Source organism: Podarcis liolepis (genome assembly GCF_965112155.1).
Source record: "Podarcis liolepis genome assembly, chromosome: 2".
Taxonomy (NCBI): Eukaryota; Metazoa; Chordata; class Lepidosauria; order Squamata; family Lacertidae; genus Podarcis; species Podarcis liolepis.
The window spans coordinates 4176039-4198871 of NC_139555.1; the positions used below are offsets into that span (position 1 = coordinate 4176039).

Below are 22833 nucleotides of genomic sequence, written 5' to 3' on the forward strand. Positions count from 1 at the left end.
GATAGCTTGAGAGAGAGAAAGCAGCCCAGAGGTCTTCTGGCATACAGGTGCAATCAGCACCTCTAATTAGTACAGCAGCCAGTGACAAAACAAATCCACCAAAGGGATTAAAATTATTGCCACCAAGGATTTCACTTGGCTGGCTGGATTTTCATGACATAACTCACAGTGAACAGTCGTGCCAAGCGAGCAGAGTTTGCAAGCTCGACAAATCAAGACAGATGTCACCTTGTTGCTCATAATATCCCCACATCATTGGAACTGCTTGCCTAAATCTCTCTCTTGTGACACAGCATCACCAATGGTATCAGAAAGGCAGAGCGTAAGTAGAGAAAAAGGACAGAGAGGAAAGTTGCTGACTAGGAACGCAGCAAGATTGGTAAAGAAAAAGTGTTTTGTATGCGTTTTATATGCAATATAACACTGTGACACCAGATGGCGCTGTGGAGTTCTACTTTTGCCAACATGATTTCTCATTACAGTGGTACCTCTGGATACGAACGGGATCTGTTCCAGATCCCCGTTCACATCCTGAAGCAAACGAAACCCGTGTGCGCGGGTCGCGATTCGCCACTTCCGTGCATGTGTGTGATGTCATTTTGACGGTCTGCGCATGCACGAGCAGCGAAACCCGGAAGTAACCCGGAGCACGACCCGAAAGCGCTCCACCTGAAGCATATTTAACCCGAGGTATGACTGTATAAAGGTTACACTGCATTTTTCTGAAGCACTTCTTTGATGTGTCTAGATCCAGCCAATGTAAACTCAGGCAACTATTGGTTAACAACCAGCCAACAATCTCATGCTGACAACCGATAGTGGTGAATCTGCAATAATGTCCAGGGATTTAAGCACCTACATAAACATAGTGAGAGACATACAAAGATGTTCATTCACCACACAATTATATACATGTAGCATGGATGCAGTTTCATACGACAAAGCAAGAGCTGTATATTGGAAGCAGTTTCCAATGGCCAGTACAGAGGGCTATGGGTGAACTCCTGAAGGGGGGAATTCAAGTCCAGCTTTATGCTGTTAAATCCACTGAGTCAAGCTGCCAGCCCACCCACTCCAGTGGTACAGCTGCAGAAGTTGGCCTAGCCTAGCATCTCAAAGTGTTACCTCATGTTTCTATTGTTGCCATGACATCTTCACCTCTGGTTGTCAGGGCAACAGGTCCCCAGCAAGTGGCCTTCAGAGCTGCCTCTGAACATGGAAGCTCCAGATGGCCATCACCTTGAATTTGTCTGGTCTTCTCTTGAAGCCACCTAAGCCAGTGGCCCCCACCGGATCTTGTGGCAGTGAGTTTCACAGTATGCTTGAACTTGCTGCCCATCAATTTAACTGGATGATCTTCAATTTTAATATTATAAGGCAGGAGAGGAACTCTCTCTCTCTCTCTCTCTCTCTCTCTCACACACACACACACACACACACACACACACACAGACACATATATTTGAAGTTTTAATGTGTTGTAAACCACACTAAGGTTTTTTTCTTAAAAACATAAAGTGGTATAGAAATGAATAATAACAACAATAATTAACGGCCTGGTCTATGTGTGTAGCATTAGGAGATGGGGGGGGGGGAATGCTCCCAGTGTTTTTTAAAAATACAGGTTTAGAGCCAACACATCAGAGATAGAGATTCTAATCTAGCTTGCTCCTTAATTAAAATGGGTTTTAGTTCTGTTTTACAGAAAGACATATCTTTCAAAAATGTGATTTCGTACCTGTGGTACAAAGTGGTGCAGTCCGTTCTCCTATCTCTTTCAGTTGCATATGTAGATCAGGCCAGTCTGCACTGTTCTATTCATTCTTACATTGACATCCTGCCTTTCCTGCAATAAGCTCAATGTGGCACATGCATGGCGCTCTCTGCCCCCATTTTATCCTCAGAAACACCTGTGAGGCAAGTTAGGCTGAGATAAAGTGATCAGACCCACATCACCCTGTGCGCTTCATGACAGAGCAGGGATCAGAATCCAGGTCTCCCAGGCCCTATTCCCTCACACTAACCACTACATCAAACTGCTGCTCATACAGTATATCCATTTCGTTCCTTAGAAGAGGTTGGCAACTACAATACTACTTTATTGCACACACCTTTTTTGGTGGAGCGGCTTCACACTTATTGAGAAAAGCGAGGAGGAGGAGGAGGAGAATGAGTGCCACATCAGTAAGGTATTAGCAGCTATCTCATCAAGGTTTAACTAAAGAAAGGCTAAAACAGAAAAAATGCAAGGGATGAATGTTGCCATGGAATCCAGTGTAAGCCTGAGAAAACTGTTTTTAGACATTACACAATATTTGGAAGAGCCACTGACAGAAGCACTCATGAGCTACTGCTGCGCGACCTTATCCAACTCAGCACTAGGCCCAAGCACCTGTCTCAAGCAATCTCATTGGACTGCAACTCCTGTTACTCTAGTGGAAATACCTGTAATGGAAATTACATTGTCTGTAGTCCTTTGCAGGAAAACAAGGAGAGAAACTTCCACTGTCAGAGGGAATGGCTTGTGAAATAAACATGGGCATCCACTTTTGTAACTACCAGGATGAGATGTGGCAGTCACAGACATTTAGGAATGATGCCACAGTAGATTGGGGGGGGGGGGGTCCTCAAACGTTTATCATCAGGAAGGCTGCTTCAGATAGTATGCCACATCCTCGGTGGTCATTAGATGGCAATTTGTCAATGTCACATTTGAAGGGTAAGCTGCTTTCGTTCTAGACACATACAGTCAGGATGCCAGCCAAGTCACTGCCCATATGGCTACACTGAAAACATTATATAACTTATGGTTTTCTTTAGGACAATATGTTGTGAGGGGCTACACTCAGGAATCATTTTAGGTGTAGTTTTAAGAAGCAGCTATGAATACCTTCCACCAGTTATCAGCCACCACTGCTAGAAAAATCAATATGAAAATAAACAGGATACTAAGGCTGGATCTAGACACAACAAAGAAGCGATTCAGTTAAACGTGTTGTAAACTTCATAGAGGGAAATCCTGTAGGCAAAAGACGGGACCCCACAGTGCCATCTGGTGTCACAGTGAAATAACGCATATAAAGCGCTTTATCTTTACGAATGTAACTGAGTCCCACTACTACATGTATGTATGTACTGACTGTGTATGTATACCACCATTCAAAGATCTCAGGCCTGTTCAGAACAGAAAAATACAAAATGAGTATACAAAATACATAATAAAATAATGTTAATCATGCTCCGCTTGTGCATTTATTTGAGTCATCTAGCTAACCATTATTTTTAAAAAGGTGGCGGGAGTGCCAGGATAGACATATCTTTGGTTGCTCCAACATGGAAATTCTTATCTCCCAACAGGAAACTGACAAAACTGTAGTTGTTCAGATGTGATGCCTGACAAGGCAAATCTTAAGATCTAATTGTAATTAAGACATATCAGCTGGCACAGCTCTAATATCTTTTCCAAGGACAGAATTGCAAATCCACAAGAAAAAGAGGAGTGCATGGCCACATATTCTGCATTATTTTTTAAAGGGTCTTGATACTATTCATGTTCTGAAATAAATCAGGAATACAGAATGACATGGAAGAATTTAGCGACTTATTCTGCAGCCTGCTTTATTGCATCTTGTTTCTCTCCCCTTCTTCCTGCAAACCCATATGGAGGTTAAAAAAAGAGGGGAACAATCAGGATACCTTTTTTCTATGCATTCTCCATTTATTCTCAAGGTTTGATGAACGGTTATACAAGGGCTCACTGTTTTTCCCTCCCCCGTTTTCATACTCCTCCCATTTAAGGGATGCACCAAAAGAAAGCAAGGGCTTCCCCTTCTGATGACGCAAAAGCCTGGAGAGAACCCTTTTCTGTCTAGCCATTAGGAACAGGCAGGCATCCACATTAAAAATCGTGCAGCAAGGTTGGAGATTTTGCTATGAGCATGAATTCTGCAAGCTTCACAGCCGCAGTCAAAGTCATTAAGAAAAAATGAGCTGGGCTTGGGGCCAGATTATCTTTTTCGAAGCACATATTTACCAGTTTCACATCAGCTACTGTTTCTCTGCTGAAGGATGTTCACTGCACCCACATGCAGACAGGAACTGCCATCAGTGACGTCAAAATGGTCTCCTGGCAACAGTTAAGGGGGCTGTCCACCATGGGGATTTCCTGAATATCTAGCATGAAAATTATCCACCTCCTCTGTAATGTCAAGATGTGTGACACTGTGTTGGAATTCCTTTTAACCCTTTATTGTGGGGCACTGCTGCTCCTTGCCACAGTTCTATATGCCCGGTGGCAGTATTCCTTCAGAAAACAGTGATTGGAGGGGGAGAGTTTGCTAGTTTCTGGGGGCTCTCAGCCACTTGCAAATACAGGGCCAGCTGCTTGTTTCCGGAATGGCGGGGGGGGGGGGGCGGACATGCTCAACCATAAAAATAGATCTTAACTCTTTCCTATTCAAAGTCTGATGAAGTGTCTGCGCTACACAAAATAAAATATGAAGGAAGGAAATCAGGTTGCACTACATCTCTTTCAAAGGAAAATCACCTTAAATTTCACGAACAGATTAAGCCCAACTTTTCATTAACTTCTGCTGTCCACTGAACAAATGGACAGTAAAATGACAATGAATGGAAAACCAAAAATGATTTTAAGGAAACATAACTTTACCTTCACTGAACAGCAAATAAAGATTCTAATGTTATATGGAGTATATGCTAATGATTAGGAAAACTGGCTGAAGGAGGTATCTGCTCATACCCACATCCTCTACTTTCTTTCCTATCTGACTATTAAAAAAGAAGAAGTCTACAAGTAAACATACTGCAAATGACAGCCGTTATTGCAGCTTACTTTGATGTCACGTATACCACATACAGCAATAAAGCAGACATTAAGGTCTTGCATTTGGAAGCTGACAAGCAGAAAGAAACCCCCTCTTAGCTGAGCTACCAGATGCATTCAAAGATGCCATCTACTAGGAGAGGGGCTTGAGAAGGAGAGGCACAAAGGGGAGGCAACAGCAGTTCCATCGCCCGCACGCCCCCCCCTTGCTGAACATTGGTTTCATAAGCAGAAGGACAAAAACAGAAGAGAACACCCACTTGCTGAAGCAATTGCCATCGCACAAGCAACAAAATACCTATGGCAAAGCCACCTAATAGAGGCGGCTCTCATATTTTTGTCTGCTTCATCAATCTGAGCCCCTCAAAATAGCCCAGTTTGGATTTTGAAAGCTAGGGATGCATCTGCAGTGTTTATCATGCATACATACATACACATACACATACACATACATATTTATATATATATACACAAACACTTATTTCAGCCAAAGATAGTATGAAGATTTATCCAGGAATTTGAAAGATGAAAGAGAAGAGGATAGACGGAGCACTAGATCAGGTTCAGGGGAATCAGTTTACTCCAATTGTGTTGAATGGAATATACATGGTCAAGTGGTTGCTCAAATATAACAGCCAGCATCCTTTCCTCAGATCTAAACAAATCCTTAAAGGGGGGAAATGTGCAGGATTTGTGAATGAGGATAGTGATGGGTGCTTGGCTTCCCATCATAAAAACAGAGCTTGAGTTAAAAACAACAACGGAATCCCAGCACAAGTCCAGCAGGGAGACCTCCTTAATGACACAAAAGAGCTGCGTATGTTTATAGGGGATTCCCTTCTTCCCTCTAGGTGGATGCATAGCATATCACAAAAAACTGATGACACAGGAGCCACGGAGACCCTGCAAGCCTGGAGGAGGAGGAGGAGGAAGCATGGGGAGAAGAGATGAAATCAGACTCCTGTACCATTCAGGGGGGGGAAACCATTCTGAAAAACCTTATAAAGGCAGATGCCCCTCTCACCTACGTACCAAAACAGTCAAACAGCTACACAATTAAATTACAAGGATAGTTAGTTCCACTGCAATCAACAAGACATTTATCTTGCTTTCTCTCTCCCCACCATACCAAAATCATCAGAGACTTCAGTCTAAAAATAAACTCACCCCAGTGGAAGCTGCACACTGAGTAAGTCATCTATTTCCCCTTCTCAACAAGGACCTCATTGCCATGAACGGTTACCAGAGGAATTTTGCCAGGAGACCTTGGTTCTTGGAATCCTCTGTTTCTTTTCGGCCCCCACCCCACCCCCAGCTTCAAATGCAATGTGAATGCTCCTCGCCACGGCTACAGCAAGCTAATTGCTCTGACAAGCTGCTCAGAAGGCACCAGACCCCAGCTGCTTGAAGAGATGGCATAGAGAGCTCTGCCAATGGCTACTTCCACACCCCCTCTCTCCCTCATTCAGAGACTTGAGTGTAACTGCCTCCTCAAGGCTGAGGAAAGGATAGCCGTTTAAAGACACAGCACCCCCATTTCCACCAGCAAGCACAACAATGAAGAGAGAATGCCCAAATTAAAATGAGAGCATTTTTTTTCTACTGAAGAGAGCCTTAGCTGCAATGATCCAGCTTAAAAGGGATTCCCATCCAGATGAATCAGTTGTTTGCATCCACCTGATATTCAAATTCAAACTCATTTAATACTTGCAAATATTTTCTTCACTGTCAACCATAGGGACAATCTTTATGTTCAGCAAGTTTTTCTGTTGTCCTGATCTCAAAGGGTAGGAGATAGTCTGGATCCAACTCATTATACCTGCTTCCTAAATCCTGTTCATTTAAGTAGGACGTAAGTCATGATTACCGTATTTTTCGCCCCATAAGACACACTTTTTCCCCTCCAAAAATGAAGAGGAAATCGGGGTGCGTCTTATGGGGCGAATGCCTGCAAGCCTCGCGCGCCCGGCAGGAGGTCCCACCGGGTGCGCGAGGCTTGGGGCGGCAGCGGACTGCTTGCGCGCACCTAGAAGCTTGGGGCGCGCTGAGCTCAGCACTCCCCAAGCTCCTGGTATAGCGCAGCGATCCGCTAGCCCTGGGAGAGCCCCGCGGCTCTCCCAGGGCTAGCGGACTGCTTGCCGGCACGCAGAAGCTTGGGGCGCGCTGACCTCAGCTTGCCCCAAGCTTCTGGATTAGCGCAGGGGTCCGCTAGCCCTGGGAGAGGCGCCCGGCTCTCCCACGCTAGCGGAGACCTTGCCGGCACGCAGAAGCTTGGGGCGCGCTGAGCTCCGCACGCCCCAAGCTCCTGGTGTAGCGCAGCGCACCTGGGGGGGGGGGAAATAAATTTTTTTCCCTTTATTTCCCCCCCAAAAATCTAGGTGCGTCTTATGGGCCGGTGCGTCTTATGGGGCGAAAAATACGGTACCTCATCACATTAATATCAAAATCAACATAAGCAGAACTTCTAGATCCCACTCTGAATTTGTGTAGAGCAGGGGTCAGCAACCTTTTTCAGCAGTGGGCCGATCCACCGTCGCTCAGACCATGTGGTGGTCCAGACTATATTTTGAGGGGGGGGGGGGGATGAACGAATTCCTCTGCCCCACAAATAACCCAGAGATGCATTTTATATAAAAGGACACATTCTACTCATGTAAAAAGACGCTGATTCCCAGACTGTCTGCGGGATGGATTGAGAGGGCGATAGGCCCATTTCCGGCCCTCGGGCCTTAGGTTGTCTACCCCTGGTGTAGAATTTAGTCCTTACTCTTTTCTTCTCCAGAAGATATCCCACAAGGCAGAGGAGGTTTAGAATCAGAATTTTCCTTCTCCTAGACGAGCTACCTTCCCAGGTGTATGAGTCCCATCTGCCTCTCACTTCCCTCTACACCACATGCAACAACTGCCTTCTTGACCATTGGACCCACTATTGCTCTTGTCTGCTCAATCTGCCAGAGCCTGTCTTTGCATGCAGGGAACGCATCAGCTATCCTCACCTGGTTAGGCCAGCCAGTTGAAGCCATTCCCTGGGTGTGGCTGCTGTCACATGCCAACTGCTTCTAGGAGCCACAGGTGACAGCTGAGTGCATGGTGGGGCCCAAAGGTGGGCAAACTACCCCAGAAGGAACATGATGTGGGAGTTTGAGTCCAGCCACCACCCTCACCACCACCATCTTTGCTCATCAAAAATGGGCACATACATGCATACATTTGATCTTATTTTGATAATGCCCCTTCCGATCGTCAGGAGGAGGGGGGGTTGTGGGATCACGTCAGGAGGAGGGGGGGTTGTGGGATCACGACCCCGCCAGCCTCGCGGGAGGCAGGGATTCCCCCCAATTAGCATCCCCTGTGGCGCCAGCCAATCGGCTGGCGGCAGGGGCGGGCCTTAAAAAGGCCACTTAAGGTCGGGGAAGCCCTCGGCTTGCCCCTTTTCACCCTGGAGACGACACGGTTTCCCACCCACCCGCCCTTTAGGTTTTGCCACTGACATTGCTATGGGCTTCGGCTGGTCGCCGCAAGGGGCCTGGTAGGAGTTTTTCCATTTGGCTAATTGGCTGGTTTTGTGAGCCACTTGGTTTTTTCGCCTACCTCGTAGCAAATCGTCACAACTCCCTCGGTTTTGGCGGTAGGCATTGGCCGGGGTATTGTCATGCAGATGAGGTTGGGGGGGAGGAACGCCATCACCTCCCCCAATGCTTGAAGGGTAGTTCGTTAAAGGACTCCGAGGGGCGACGCCTCGTCCGAAACCTACGGAGGCTAGGGCCTAAAGCGCGCCCCCGAGCGGTAACCCCTCGGGGAGCGCCTAGGGATACGCATCTCGGGTGGCTCCCCCTGTTGGTGTTTAACCCTTCCCGGTCAGACCGGATAGTCGGTTAGGGGCCAATGCCTAAAGCCAATACCCTTCATTTCCTGTAATCAATAAAGTTGTGGCCATTTTCGCCCATTAACCTAAAACAATGTGTCCGTTGTCTTTATTTATTCCACCTGTGGGGGGGGGGAGGGAATAGCCACACAATTCATTTAAGTACAAATTTTGTGTTTTTTTCCATTGTAAAGAATTCTGACATAGAACCATTGTTTTTGGCACAGTGGACAGAACATAACTCAGGAATCAAGTGTGCAGTAAACTATATTCACCTGGTCATCATTGCAAAAATCTTACTATCTCAAACAACTGAAAATGCCATGTCCTGCCATTATGTTCCCCATGTTCAAAACCAAACTACCAGGCACCTTTAAACACAGCAATTTGGCCAATATCTCACCATAATCCTTTGCTGAAAGCCAATCATGTTTTATTAACAGGTATTAACTCTGAACAATAGCTGGTTTTAGTTTATTTCTGAGTTAACAAAATTTGACTGACTGTTTTTCATGAACAAAGGCAAAAAATGACAAGTATGTCTACAGTGATTACCTGGTGTTACCTTTTCGCCATAGCAGGGATTTTAAGACTGTTCTAGGGAGCCGAGGCTATTCTCATGGAGAAGCAATTTATGGGAGACAAAGCTTCCTGAAAAAGAAAAGCTTGCCCAGAACTTCCCATCTTTCCCTGCAATGTGCAGCCATGGATAAGTGCTTGCTGTACATTCTTAACAGGGTGGATTGATTTAAATCAGGATTGGACACAACTAAGGCGGAATCTAGACACTTATTAAAAAAACACTGTGAAAATGTCTTTTTTATAGATTTTTTCGGGGGGGAATATTGAATTTGCCACAACTCACCATCACCATCTAGTGTCGTATTTGTATAATGCACTTTACAACACGCTTAAAATGTTTTATTTGTATAGCTGAAGTTCCACTCAGGATAGCACATTTAATAGTATAATCATGCTCATTAATTCAAACAGGTCTGCTCTGCAGAGGATGAACACTGGGTAAAACCCATAATTTAAATCACCAAGAAAAAAGTCATTTATTTAAATCCAGGACTCATTTTGAATTTGGAGTATTTCCTGAACAAGCATACATTTTAACTGAAAAATAAGAAGAAAAAGCATATTGGTTTGCACGTAAATAGAGGATTAATATCTAAAAGTGTAATTCAAAGTCTCTGGCCATGCAGTTCAGATTGTCTTCTGTACTATTGAACTATGAGTGGAATTCAACATCACACTATAACCATCATTCCATTAGTGCAAACTTTACTGCTTTCCAGACAAAACAGTCCCTTCCATCCTTCCCCCATATATTGTTCCAGGGGTTCTCTGGGCCCCATCTAAGCAGATTTGGAAGGGTGGGGAGAGCGCACCCCAGCTGTGCTAGTAGCACAACTGTTTAGCTGAAGCCAGCCCAACATCTGTTTATAGACAAGCCATGTACACATGTAAGAACACTAAGCAAATAATTTACTTGAAGGTTAAGGCCTCAAATCCTACGTACTGTTATTTGGAAATATGTCTCAGTTAACAAAGAAGAACTTGTTTCTGCATAAATATGAGTAAAATTGGGTTGCAATCAAGTTTCCAAAGGCAAGAAATTGTAGTTACTGAAATGGAAAGTGACTTGTTCAGGTAGTTTGGACATCAGTATTAATAATTTTAGAACTGAATGCACTGCAGTGCTCTGCTGCTTGGGTATAAAATACTAGAAGATAATGAATATAATGGATGTTCCTGGTGAGATACAAGAGGGCATCGCCTGGATTCTAGTGCCTATGCTTGCATGATACTCCCTGTATTTGGTCACTATACAAATAGATTAACTACTGTGATATGAAGAAGTTTTCCATACTGTTTTCACTTTACAAAGAAAAGTAGCACAATGAGATCTGAAATTCAGCTTTAGGAAATTTTTAAAAATCATTAAATTCATATTTATTTTTAAATCAGCTTAATTTTAAGTGAGATAATTGCATCTGAAACTTTTTAAAAAAAATATCATATTTCAGTTTTAAAATCTGGTTTAAATTTTATTTCTCCCTGTCTTTGATCCATTCTAATTCATGGCCCATGTAGGGCAATGCCAAGGTGCAACAGGGCTGGCCCACTTGAACTCTGCATGTACCCTTGAATATTCACTTGTCCCCAGTATTTTCAGGTAGAGTAAGAGATTCCTCAGTAAACTAATGTGGGATTAGAAGAACGGGTCACCCACAGGTTTGAAAGTTTGAAGGCTCTGTAATATTTGCATACACAGGAGTAAACATTTTCATAAAAAGATAGCCCTTCATCTCTCAGCTACTGGCATTTATTTCTGAATCACAGAGACACAAATCCAAGCAAGTCTATGATAAAAACTAAAATGGACAATACAAGAACCAACAACATTTTGGTGCAGGCATGTTTTATATTAACTTATTATTTTGCTGTTAATTTGGTTTGAATTTTCTTTAGAAAAGCAAGCAACAACATAAGACACAGGGAAAGAGAGATAAAATACAATTTGCAGGATGTGAAAAATATACCCTGCACAGGAGATAAATGCCAAATTATATGTCAATTTATTTCTTTAATAGTTCTGTTTGGAAAAACCTGACAGTCTCCAGACTGCAGAAGAACAAAGAATTCAACATGTACTTTTCCTTAAATCTCGTGATTTCAGAGGGGGAACTTGAGCAACATATCAGAAAAGCAAGCTTGATTTGCTCTACACTACAGCCTGACTCAGTAGTTTTGAAAAAAACAGGGTTTCCAGCCCTCCTGCCACCACCAGAACACTGTAGATAGAAAGCTCTGCAGTTCTCTAAATGGAAATGCTCATTGGGAATGAGCAATGCTTCGGGTGCCTAGACCTCTGCAGAAGCTTCTTTAAGGCCGAGAACCAATAATAATAATAATAGTAATAATAGTAATAGTAATAATAATTTTATTATTTATACCCCACCCATCCGGCTGGGTTTCCCCAGCCACTCTGGGTGGCTCCCAACAGAATATAAAAAACATGATAAAACATCCAACATTAAAAACTTCCCTAAACAGGGTTGCCTTCAGATGTCTTTGAAAAGTCAGATAGTTGTTTATTTCCTTGACATCTGATGGGAGGGCATTATACAGGGAGAGCGCCACTCGACCAAGAAGGCCCTCTGCTTGGTTCCCTGTAACCTCACTTCTCGCAGTGAGCAAACCACCAGAAGGCCCTCAGAGCTGGACCTCAGTGTCCGGGCTGAATGATGGGGATGGAGATGCTCCTTCAGGTATACAGGACTGAGGCCGTTTAGGGCTTTAAAGGTCAGCACCAACACTTTGAATTGTGCTCGGAAATGTACTGGGAGCCAATGTAGGTCTTTCAGGACCAGTGTTATATGGTCTCGGCGGCCACTCCATCACCAATCTATAAAGTTGAACCTGCTCCCTGGTCTTGAACCAGCAATCAGCATTACCTTCCAGTGGAAGTAGTCTCTCCACACACGTGCAGAGGGCTCCATGGCTACAGAATTCACCAAAGCAGTAGAAACCACAAACCTGAATTGACATTAAAATCCTAAACATTATATGTGACAATATATATCTAAGAACAACCCAGAGTGTGGTTATATTCCAAATTACTAGATCTTAGCTTTAAATTTTTAGGTGCCTGGGATTTGTTCAGTTCAGGTAATGAGATAAATGTGATGGAATATTATGTGCATGAACTTGGGTGAATTTTCTTCATACAAGAAATAGAAGCCTGCAGATATAACATGAAGACTGTCAGATAACAACAATTTTAAAAAAAATTATTTATACCCCGCCCTCCCCAGCCAAGGCTGGGCTCAGGGCGGCTAACAAGCAATAATAAAAAGAAGTTGAATGAATACAACTTATTGTATTCATACAACAGATGCAGCCAATTCAGTCCCAGTTCTTAGACCCTTTACCATCAAGAAAGCTCATGTTCCAAAATTGCTCCTCAGTAGGAAACAAGGTCATAGGGAGTGCCAAATCTATACTGCACCTTTCGGGGGGGGGGGAGAATCCAGAACACTCTCTCTCTCTCTCTCTCTCTCAAACACCTAAACAGTTATATATAGGTTGGCAGACACCTTGCGTTTTCAACCTGCAGTGTCTGGGAAACCTGATTTTATTTTAGAACACATTTGTGCTCATAAGGATTTCTTTAATGGTAAATCTTTTAGAGACAGCGACTCCAGGGTGGAAGAACTGCAAGTCAGCTCTCCTGACAAGCCCAAATGACAATGCGGGATTGGGCCACACCTCACATACCAACAGCCTGTTCTTTGTCTTTCACACCTCAGTGCCACTTATTTAAACATAGCAGGTACATACAAAGAAAACTAGGTCAGAGAGATAGAAGAGATGCTGATGCATTTGTGCTTTAGACTTGCAGCAGCAGAGAAAGCCCTCTGTTTTTCAAAGGAAAAAAGAGTCACAGCAATGGGAAAGCTTTAGATAAGCAAACACTTGCAGGGCAGGGCCATAGACATTGATTGACCTGAATGAAACACCCACCTATTCTCTCCACTATGGCCTGCTCCCATCCCATCAGGTCAACTGGAGACCTCACTTGCCCTGGAAACACTCCAAGCGACAAGCGGATATGAAAATGCCAAAATCATACCATTTGTACTGTCTACTATCTGACAAGCAGCAGCTCTCTAAAGTCTCAGGCAGAGTAACCATTCCCCTCTCCAGTCATGCTACTTGAAACTCATTTGAACTGCACATACCAGCTTGGAACTCTCTCACTGCAAAGCATGCGCTCCATCTCTGAGCTATGATCCTCTCTATCTCCACCAGTGCCTTCCACCACCCATTCTTCTTCACCTACTGTAGGAAGTGGGGTTTCAAAAGGAATTGGGAGGGGAGCAGCCACAACAGCTTCTCTAAGCGTCTTAGGACAGTTCACAAGGAAAGGTAGAAGAAAAATACATCAGCAAAGGAAATGCTTTCTCTCTGCAGCTCTACATTTCCCTTCCCATCTGTTGTGCATCACATGTAAATCAGGATCAGTCAGCTGAAAGCAAGACAACCTTTTTTGCTAACCTAAACAAGACAGGAGTGTGCTCCCTTGGTATCACAAAGAACTCCAGATCACCCTTTCAAAGTTTGGTCCTAGGAGTTGAAACAGCACACTTCTTTTCTGCCCTCAAACTGTTTCAAGAAGTTCAGACTGGGAACTGATAAAGAAAGTGTGGATGAGGGAGATGGGGAGGAGCAATGGCAGCTTTGGAAAGTCTTGGAAAGCTTGTAACCAGTTGTCTCTAATCCTAAAAACCAACTTCTTCAAAACTGAAGGTATTAATTTGAGAATAAAGACTGAAAATAGAGAATATTTATACAATATAAGTTGCCACATAAGTTGCTACATATGGGATATGTAACATATTTCATTTACTATAAATATGCTAAATTTAAAATATTTATTGGCAAATCAATAAGTTTTGAAGAAGCTTCTTTTTAGGATTGTTGTTTGGCAATTGGGGTATGGGTGATTGACAGGCAGGCATATGAAACATGCAAGAAAAACAGATCCAAACAATGGAAATTTTTGCATGTATTCTCAGTAAGTTCTTGGATAACCTCCATCACCATGATGCCTAGAAAGTTCTGAAAGAAATAGAAGAAAGTTGGAAGTAACAGACAATAGATTCTGCCTATCAATTTGCAAAAACCACTACTGTCTCTGGAAGCATCGGATTGATATGAATGAGAAATATATCCATGCACATATACAGAGCTCATCAAAACAACTGGGCCCATTGCCTTGTATCCAAGTTGGCAACTTCAAACCATTCTGCTAAAATTTTAAATTTGATTAATGGAGGCCATGAGCTTCATTCTAACTTGGTGTGGTGGGAAGGAAAAGAATCACACTGTTGTAAGTTAAGTCCCCACACAACTAGAAGAAAGTCACCCTTTTGCTCCAACACTTACATGTAAAAATTATGTGTTCCAGATATGCCATTGCTAGTTTTTATCGCCACTTTGCAGCCCCATTTACTTTTTCAGAAAAATGAATTTTGTTTCAAGTGTACAAAACAAAAAACACCAACATGTGAAGGGCAAATTACAAAAAGAATTCAGTTCAGTTGCTCCTAATACACACTGTAGGAATGTTCATTACCAATGGGGTGCAGCAGCAAAAAAAGCTAATGCTATTGTAGGCTGCATCAACAGAAATATAGTGTCCAGATCAAGGGAAGTAATAGCACACTCTATTCTGCCTTGGTCAAGCCACACATGGAATACTGTGTCCAATTCTGAGCACTACAATTTAAGAAGGATGTTGACAAGCTGGCGTGTGTGCAGAGGAGGGCAACCAAAATGATCAAGGGCAGGGGTCCTCAAACTACGGTCCACCGGCCACATCCGGCCCACCAGGGTCCTGAACCCGACCCGCCCAGGCAGAGCCAGCGCCGCCGCCTTATTCCCGATGGAAGGAGGCGCAGGATCACCGCTGCCCCATTTCCCCATTACAAGCTCTGAAACGTGCTTGCAACCAGGGTAACCTCCGAGGGGTTGTTCATGAACAAACGAGGCGGGCGTTCATCTGATCCGGCTGTATGGCAGTGCCCCTACCTTGGCAGCTGCTTCCACCACTTGTGAGTCTCCTTGGAGGAGGTGGCGCCACGGCGAAAACCCCACAGAGCAGTGTCTGGCGCTGGCCACCATTGCTCCCCAGCCTGCCTTGGCTCAGGGAATGCGGCGGGCGCTGCTCCTCTTCCTTCTGTTCCGGGCCCCAATCCTCCCAGGGGTTCGACCTGGCAGCAGCAGCAACATAAGCGGCAGCCTTTATTATTATGATTTTCAAAAACATTTTCTTTCCCCAGATTTCCGTTGAGTCAAGTTCTTTTGCGCCACCTCCCCTTTGGCTGCTTTCACTTTTCCGGGTTGGGAGCATTTGGGAAAAGCGAGAGCAGGGGATCCCAGGTGACCGCAGGGGTGGGTCGCCTTTCTTCTTCCCCCTCAAGCTTTAACTCTCTCTCCCTCTCCCCTTCAGCCCACAATCCCGTTCACTCACAATCCCGTCACTTCCAAGCCCCCTCCCATGCTTCCTCCAGGGGAAACTCAGCTCCTTTTCCCGGCCTCTGGCGGCGAGTGAGGGGTCCCTGGCTGGATCTCTCTCCCCTTGGAGCCAGTCAGGGCGGAGCTGCCATTTCCCCACCCCCTTTCCTTGTGCCTTTTCTTCCTGAGGTAGCAGCAACAGCAGCAGCGGAGGAGCCCGTGGGGTGAACTCGCTCACTCCCTTTTGCGGAGAGGTGCAATGTACCTGTGGCGCCTCCTAGAATCATAGAATCATAGAGTTGGAATAGACCACAAGGGCCATCAAGTCCAACCCCCTGCCAAGCAGGAAACACCATCAGAGCACTCCTGACATATGGTTGTCAAGCCTCTGCTTAAAGACCTCCAAAGTAGGAGACTCCACCACACTCCTTGGCAGCAAATGCCACCGTCAAACAGCTCTTACTGTCAGGAAGTTCTTCCTAATGTTTAGGTGGAATCTTCTTTCTTGTAGCTTGCATCCATTGCTCCGTGTCCGCTTCTCTGGAGCAGCAGAAAACAACCTTTCTCCCTCCTCTATATATTTGAACATGGCTATCATATCACCCCTTAACCTCCTCTTCTCCAGGCTAAACATGCCCAGCTCCCTTAGCCGTTCCTCATAAGGCATCGTTTCCAGGCCTTTGACCATTTTGGTTGCCCTCCTCTGGACACGTTCCAGTTTGTCAGTGTCCTTCTTGAACTGTGGTGCCCAGAACTGGACACAGTACTCCAGGTGAGGTCTGACCAGAGCAGAATACAGTGGCACTATTACTTCCCTTGATCTAGATGCTATGCTCCTATTGATGCAGCCCAGAATTGCATTGGCTTTTTTAGCTGCCGCGTCACACTGTTGGCTCATGTCAAGTTTGTGGTCAACCAAGACTCCTAGATCCTTTTCACATGTACTGCTCTCAAGCCAGGTGTCACCCATCTTGTATTTGTGCCTCTCATTTTTTTTGCCCAAGTGCAATACTTTACATTTCTCCCTGTTAAAGTGCATCTTGTTTGTTTTGGCCCAGTTCTCTAATCTGTCAAGGTCGTTTTGAAGTGTGATCCTGTCCTCTGGGGTGTTAGCCACCCCTCCCAGTTTGGTGTCATCTGCAAATTTGATCAGGATGCCCTTGAGTCCATCATCCAAGTCGTTGATAAAGATGTTGAATAAGACCGGGCCCAAGACAGAACTCTGTGGCACCCCACTAGTCACTCTTCTCCAGGATGAAGAGGAACCATTGATGAGCACCCTTTGGGTTCGGTCAGTCAGCCAGTTACAAATCCACTGAGTGGTAGCATAGTCAAGACCGCATTTTACCAGCTTCTTTACAAGAATATCATGGGGCACCTTGTCAAATGCCTTGCTGAAATCAAGGTAGGCTACATCCACTGCGTTCCCTTCATCTACCAGGCTTGTAATTCTGTCAAAAAACGAGATCAGGTTAGTCTGACATGACTTATTTTTCAGAAATCCATGCTGACTATTGGTGATCACAGCATTCCTTTCTGGGTGCTCACAGACTGTTTGCTTAATGATCTGCTCCAGAATCTTCCCTGGTATTGATGTCAGACTGACTGGGCGGTAATTATTTGGGTCCTCTCTTTTCCCCTTTTTGAAAATAGGGACAACATTTGCCCTCCTCCAGTCTGCCGGGACTTCGCCTGTTCTCCAAGAATTCTCAAAGATGACTGCCAGTGGTTCTGAGATCACATCTGCCAGTTCTTTTAATACCCTTGGATGCAGTTCATCTGGCCCTGGAGACTTGAATACATCTAAATTAACCAAGTATTCTTGTACTATCTCCTTAGTTATTCTGGGCTGTGTTTCCTCTGCTGAATCATTTGCTCCAAATTCTTCAGGTCGGGCATTGTTTTCTTTATCGGAGAAGACTGAGGCAAAGAAGGCATTGAGGAGTTCAGCCCTTTCTGTGTCCCCTGTTTGCATTTCACCATCTTCTCCTCTGAGTGACCCCACTGTTTCTTTGTTCTTCCTTTTGCTACGGACATACCCATAAAAGCCTTTTTTGTTGCTTTTAACCTCTCTAGCAAGCCTGAGTTCATTCTGTGCTTTAGCTTTTCTGACTTTGTGTCTACACGTGCTGGCTATTTGTTTGAATTCCTCTTTGGTGGTTTCCCCACTTTTCCATTTTTTGTACACATCCTTTTTTAATCTTAACTCAGTTAAAAGTTCTTTAGATAGCCACCCTGGCTTCTTTAGGCACCTTCCATGTTTCCGTCTCATTGGTTCCGTCTCATTCCCCTCCTGGCCGACCGGGCTCCCAGCTGCAGCTCCCATGCGGCCTCTCATTTCGGGCTCCCCGCAAACAAGTATTGAGTATCAGTCTCAGTCAGTTTTATTGCACATAGCCAAAGGCTGCCGCAATGTACACAGAATTATTTGAAAATTAAAAGAAAATATACTGAATTGGTAAAAAAAGACTTAAAACATTTATATTATTAAAACATTACATACTCTAAACAAAGCTATAAAAGTACCCCAATGTACAAATAAAAACATTAAACGATAAAATTCATAAGCTAAAATCATCACATGGTCACTAATGTTAAAAACAATATCAATTAATACAGTGTGCAATTTATACTCAGAGTTTGGTGACAAAGATAGAGCATAGCCTGAGGTAGATAGATGGGATCAAATAAATTCATCTCCTTTACAGTTAATGGCTACCTTGGCTATATAATTTGCTCTAATTTTCCTAGCAGCAGTTGCAAAAAGTGCTACCCGCCAGGTCACATACTTATCTGTGTCTGCAAGGAGATATAACATCATATCAAGGGGGTTCTGGCCAGGGGACCCTGTCATTATAGGTACCAAAAATCTTTTTCTTGCATCATTATATAACGGACAGTGCAAGATATAATGCATAAGGTCCTCTACTTCAGAACATCCCCTAATGCAAACACGTTCGTTTTTTGGTATGCCTCTATGTCTTCCATCTCTATAAGCAGAGCTTATTGTATTTAGTCGTAGCTCTGTAAAAGCTTTTCGAAGCTGTGCAAAAGTCAATTCATTAAAATAAGATATGTGTTCACTGACCTCTCTAAGTTTAAAATACAATGGGGCGCATGTAGATGTGCACATAGAGTTTAGATCGTTTTTAGTTGCCACTGCCCTTATGGTTCGTTTAAAAATATTTTTCTGTGAATATAAGGGGAGTTCTTTAATCTCAGTCATATTTGCCCATCAGTTGGGCAGCATGATGTACCCAGTTTTTAAAGGGTAATCCATTTGAGAGCTCAATCAGGCATTTTTTTGGTAGCCTAGTGTTGTCCATCTGTTGAGCTCTAAACCAGTAACAGAGAATTCTTTTATCTATTTGGCTCTCTATGCTCAACATGCGAGTTTCCAACCTGACCATGGCAGATTGCACGTCTTTGGGTAAACCTAAAAGAACTCTTAAAAAATAATTCTGTGGGGGTTCCAGACCGGAGACCTTTGAGGTACCCCAAACCTCTGCACCGTATAAAACCTGGGCCATTGTTTTTGCTTTATACACAGATAGAGCTGGGTTGACCAGATTTCCACCTTTACATGCAGCAAATTTCAGAATGGCTTTTGCTGATTTAAAGGCTTGCAATTTAATATCGAATAGCTGTGTATTCCAAGATGCCGTTTCTGAATAAATCAATCCCAGATATTTAAACGTATTTACTTGGTTTATGATGTGTTCATCCAGGTGCCAAACATGCTTTTTAGAACGCTTCCCAAATACAATGACCTGCGTCTTATCATAGTTTATAGATAAAGCATTCCTCATGCAATATGAACTTAATTTTGCAAGCAGCCGTCTCAGGCCCACCTGGGTTCTAGATACAAGTACTAGGTCATCAGCATACATTAAAACTGAGAGTTTTTGGTTGAGAATTGTGACAGGGGCAAACTGTAGGCCCTCCAGTTCTTTAACCATGTCATTAAAATAAAAATTGAACAGGAAAGGTGCCAAAATGCATCCCTGTTTGACTCCAGTAGTGGTCTTAATTCTAGTGGTGAGATGGCCAGCCAGATCCACCTTTACTTGTATTGATGTGTCAGTATATAATGTTTTGATGAGAAATAACAGACGGAGGTCTATATTTGTCTTTTCCAATTTTTGCCACAATGCGTGTCTTGGGACCGTATCAAAAGCTGACTTTAGATCGATAAAAGCAACATATAATTTTTGCTTCAAATTATGTAAGTATTGAGTATCATAGAAACCCCCGGGTAAAGATGGCCCTGACAGCAACAGCAAAGGTGGACTCAGCCCGGGTGCAATCCAGCCTCCCTCCCTCCGCTGGCTTGTTCCATGGGAAGGAGGGAGACAAAGGCGAGCCCGGCCCACTCTCCTTCTCACTTCCCGTCCTTTGGGAATCGGGAAATAGGAGGAGAGAACAGATCGTGCATGTCCCCACTTCAAGTGCTCCAGGCTAAGTGGCTAGATCAGGGGTCTGCAACCCGCGGCTCCGGAGCCGCATGTGGCTCTTTTACACCTTTGCCGCGGCTCCGGGGCGGATACTAGCGAGGGGAGGAGGCGCATTGTGCGCCCCGACACTCGCCACCGTGGCGGGCGCTGTACTGGCTGTGACGTCGCATGGGGGTGGTGCGTGCGTTAGTCACACACCGTCCCGGCGTCACCTTCCCGCCCGCTGTCAGATCGCGGCTCCGGAGATATATTTGTTTTAAATGTCGCAATGGTTTTGCGGCTCCCAGGTTTTTTTTCCTTCAGAAATGGGTCCAAGTGGCTCTTTTTGTCTTAAAGGTTGCAGACCCCTGGGCTAGATCCAGCGGCAGCAATTTCCAGATGTCCTCAGCCTCCTACCCTTTTGCCCTAAGCAAGTTTCCAACCATTTTTCTACCTAGCTCAGTTTTGCCTACACTGACTGGCAGCAGTTTCAGATAGGGATCTTTTTGTGCGCTACAAATAAAGTATGTGCAGTGTGCATAGGAATTTGTTGATATTTTTTACAAACTATAGACCGGCCCCAACAGTGTCTGAGGGACAGTGAACTGGCCCCATTTAAAAAGTTTGAGGACCCCTGATCAAGGGTCTGGAAACCAAGCTTTATGAGCATCACTTGAAGGAGCAGGCTATGATTAGCCTGGAAAAGAGGAGACTGAGAGGAGGTATGATAACCATCTTCCAATATCTATAGGGCTGTCACATGGAAGAAGGAACATGCTTGTTATTTCCTGTTCTGGAGGTTAGGACTCAAATCAATGGCTTCAAGTTACAAGAAAGGAGATTCCGACTAAATATCAGGAAAAACTTTCTGACAGTAAGAGCTGTTTTGACAGTGAGACAGTCTCCCTCAGGAGTTGTGGACACTCCTTCCTTGGAAGTTTTTAAGCATAGGTTGGATGGCCATCTGTCCTGGATGCTTCAGCTGAGATTCCTGCATTGCAGGGGGTTGGACTAGATGACCCTTGGGGTCCCTTCCAGCTCTACAATTCCATGATTCTAACAGTACTTTTTTACTTTTGTTATGGACAATTCCAATTAATAGAGGGGAAAGGATTAAATTAACACAGGACATTTCTTTTCGTTTTTCTCTCTCTCAGGGTTTTAAATGACTCACAAATCAGATGCTTCAATCAAAAAGATTTTGCAAAGAAAAGGCTTTCTCCCAAAAACTCTAACAAAACTGTATTACAGTACTTTTTAGCTCATGCAGTTGCAAATCTCAAAGCCCAGCCTAAACAAGGCAGCAAACAGCCTTCTGGGCCCATGACCTGCAAGCTTCAATGAACTGATAGCAGAATAAAAATGCTTAAAACACCATGAGTGGTTCCAAAAATGACACAGATGCAGCATTCATTCAGCAGAGTTTACTGAAGCTTAACTGTTTCAGAAAATCCAGATCCCTAGAAAGCACAGTCTCTTAAGAATCCAGTTGCTGCAAAACTTAACTTAATAGTAAAATCTTAAACTTAGCATTAAACATACTATGTACAAATCACCACTTAACTAAGAGAAAAAACAAAGCAGGTACGGAGTAGAGAGAACATAGCTAGAGGAAGAGAGAATGAAGAGCCCCAGTGAATGACAAATATATCCCCTTCACTCAGTGGCCTTGAGAGAACAATAACAGGGTCAGCTCATAATTGCTTAATCCAGCTGCGCCCAGTTTTTCTGAAGGAATAACCCAAACATCAAGAACCTTCTGCTTGGTTTTCCCAGCAGAATAGAAACTTACTTGTCAGCTAGAATGTTCCAGCTTTCACCAGCTTCCAGCTTGTATCATACAGAGAAAATACCAGAAAACTTCTACCTGTTACCCATAGACTAGAAATGATCTCTACAGTTTTTAGACAAACAATTTATGCACTGGTCAACTGAAGAGTGTCCAGAGAAGGGCAATTGAGGAGGGTCTTGAAATAAAGTCCAATGAGGAACAGTTGAAAGAGTTGAGTATGTTTAGCCTAAAGACAAAGGGATTAGAAGTTGTGGGCAGGATGGCTGTATTCAAAATATCTGAAAGGTTGTCTTGCAGAAGACAGACAAGACTTACTCCTTTGCAGAGGGCAGGACTGGAACCAATGGACAGAGGCGGAGCTAGCTGCTCCAGCACCCTGAGTGGCGCACATGGTGCGCACCCAGGGGGAAAGAGTTTTCAGCTGACATTGTAAGAAATTTCTAACAGTAAGAACTCTTCTGCAATGGAACAGTCTGCCTCAAGAAAGAGTAGGCTCTTCTTTCCTTGAGGTTTTTAAGAAAAGGCTCTACACCCACATGGCAAAGATGCTGTGGTTTCATCCTGCACTGAGCAGAGGTTGAACTGAATGATAATCAAGGTACCTTCAAACTCTTTTTATTCCATCTCTGGTCAAACTTCATAGGGCTCAATATTCAAGCTTTACCTAATACTTCATTTCAGATGGCCCTTATGTGGAGGCTTAAAAAATTACCATCAGTGAAACCAATGGGACAAGCTCTAGCAAGGCCAGAGCTCAGGGATGATGGGAGTTGTAGTCCAACAACATCTGGGGACCCACAGATTGAGAACCGCTGCACTAGAGACTGGTTTTGCCCTCAGATCCCCCCAATGTGAGGATCACTTGTGCCCC

General features: G+C 44.1%; 1 protein-coding gene and 1 long non-coding RNA gene across 12 annotated transcripts in view; one reads left to right on the plus strand and one right to left on the minus strand.

Annotated features, from left to right (window-relative positions):
- R3HDM2 (R3H domain containing 2) overlaps positions 1-22833 on the minus strand; it is a 130644-nt gene that overhangs the window by 75636 nt on the left and 32175 nt on the right. For 2 of the 11 annotated variants that reach the window (XM_083486317.1, XM_083486315.1), the window contains exon 1: positions 6011-6299. The exons of 8 other annotated variants lie outside the window; for them this stretch is intronic. The gene's annotated coding sequence lies outside the window, so the exon portion shown is untranslated. Of the gene's footprint in view, positions 1-6010; positions 6300-22833 lie in introns of those variants that run through there. One more of the 11 variants, XM_083486310.1, reaches the window with a different exon arrangement.
- LOC310699169 lies at positions 1101-2835 on the plus strand. The gene is made up of 2 exons (XR_014521961.1): positions 1101-1316; positions 2078-2835. It is a non-coding gene; the product is annotated as an uncharacterized lncRNA (long non-coding RNA).